Source organism: Myotis davidii, unplaced genomic scaffold (genome assembly GCF_000327345.1).
Source record: "Myotis davidii unplaced genomic scaffold, ASM32734v1 scaffold655, whole genome shotgun sequence".
NCBI lineage: Eukaryota > Metazoa > Chordata > Mammalia > Chiroptera > Vespertilionidae > Myotis > Myotis davidii.
The window spans coordinates 1,234,159-1,236,133 of record NW_006287547.1 but is presented as its reverse complement, the minus strand read 5'-3'; the positions used below and the strand labels follow the sequence as shown (position 1 = coordinate 1,236,133).

At 38.7% G+C, this 1,975-nt stretch overlaps 1 protein-coding gene across 1 annotated transcript in view; it reads right to left on the bottom strand.

The window, feature by feature from the left end:
* LOC102766423 (chromosome unknown open reading frame, human C10orf107) overlaps positions 1 to 1,975 on the bottom strand; it is a 158,877-nt gene that overhangs the window by 96,723 nt on the left and 60,179 nt on the right. The gene's annotated exons all lie outside the window — the stretch shown is intronic.

Below are 1,975 nucleotides of genomic sequence, written 5' to 3'. Positions count from 1 at the left end.
TACATTTCAATGACCAACAACATTTGGGATTACTTAATAAGAGAAAATATATTTTACTTAAAGCATAATCAGTTATGCTGATGAAATGAATGAATTTTACTAATCAATTCCTACATTAAAAGTCAGAATTCCCAATGAGCATTCATTTCTACAAAAACGGTAAAATCATCATGAAATACTTGTTTTAAAATCAGTAAAGATTTTTATTGACTAACTAGAGGCCCAGTGCACAAATTCATGCACAGGTGGGGTCCAGCCAGCCTGGCTCCAATCTGGGTGGACTGGGTCTGGGCCTGTCGGGAGGAGGAAACAACAGGAGGTTGGCTGGCCAGCCTGCCCCAATCGGGGTTGATTAGGGCAGGGCCGGGCTGGCTAGGGGTAGGGGCCACAGGTGATTGGCCAGAGCCGCGCCCCTGATTGGGGTGGGGGGGTGGCTGATCAGGTGTCAGTGGCTGGGGGAGGGGCCGTGGGAGGTTGGCTGGCCAGCCCCACCCCACATTGGTGTGTGTGGGGGGGCGATCGGGGGCAGAGCTGGTTGAGGGGAGGGGTTGCAGGCTGATTGGGGTAGTGGGGGTTGATTGGGAGAGGGGCCGGCTATGGAGAGGGGCTGTGGGTGATGGGCCAGCCAGCCCTGTCCCAGAATGGGGTCGGGGAGGCAGATCAGGGGCCAGCAGCTGAGGGGAGAGGTCATGGGTGGTTGGCTGATCAGAGTGGGGGGGCCGATTGGGGTCAGAGTTGGATTGGGGGAGGGGCTGTGGGCTGAATGGTGTGGTGGAGGCCCATTGAGGGCAGGGGTTGCCAGGAAAGAGAAAGATGCTTGATAGTGACTTAGGAAGTTTTGCCACACTGATAAGCGCTATAACTATCTCACCAAGAATTTCAGTAAAAATATTACATTATTCTTGCATGCTCTTGACATTGGAGTGCATTTTATTTTTTAAATATGATGATATGCAGAAATAAGCCTTAAGGCAAGAATTGAACAGCTCATGGAAGCCCCGTTATAGAAAGGTTATTAAAAGATCTCAGTGTTATTTCTGTATTTAAAGAGTTATTTTAAATTTTGTTCCTATCATTGTTTCAAACAAGATTTGAGTAGATCTATTCATAAAATCAGAGTTACATTAAAACATAATTGATAGTACTTAGGAGACCATGAGAAATGTACCCAGACATTTAGCTTTATGTGAAGTATATTCCACAAATATGTTTTAATGATCCTTTAATGTTTTACTTGGTTGGCTGCTTTCATGGAGTATAACTTTTAATTTTAAAAGGTAAAAAATGTGCTAATTTCCTATAATTTATTTTTAATAGGTGTATAGCTTTGCAAACTGTATGATTTTGGCATACTTCTGTCACTTAGTGACAGGATACCTAAATTATATTTCTGTTATGTTGAAAGGTATTTAATCCCCATTTATAATGACACTATTTTAATTGAAAAATGAATGATTGATTGTAAATATTTCAGGATTGTTACAAAATTCACTTAAAAAACACACAAAAAAATTACTTTGCAGAACAATGACTCCTGACATAACACTGGTGTCATTTATTCAAAATTGATGTCTTAAAATCCGAGATTACTTTAGGTGAATTCTATTAATGAGATAGTTTAAAAGGTCCACCTATATGTTAAATCTGCTTGTTTCTATAGTGCTAACTTCTATATCAACATCTGTATCATTTCCTTTGTCCTTAAATATTAAAATACTTCTAGCATTTAGATCATAAACAACAAAAAGAGCCAATAATTGAAAAAAAAAGATTGTCACAGAAGGTATGATACACAGTACAACTTAAGATGTGGAAATAAGTCTAAAAATCATTTGTCTGCAATACCTTTTATTTAATATTAATTGCATCTAACATAACATCTTTTCTTTAATATTTTAAAAAATACTTTGTAAACGATATTAAATATGTCATTTGCATCACATTATTTTTTATTAAATAACTAACTTTTACATTT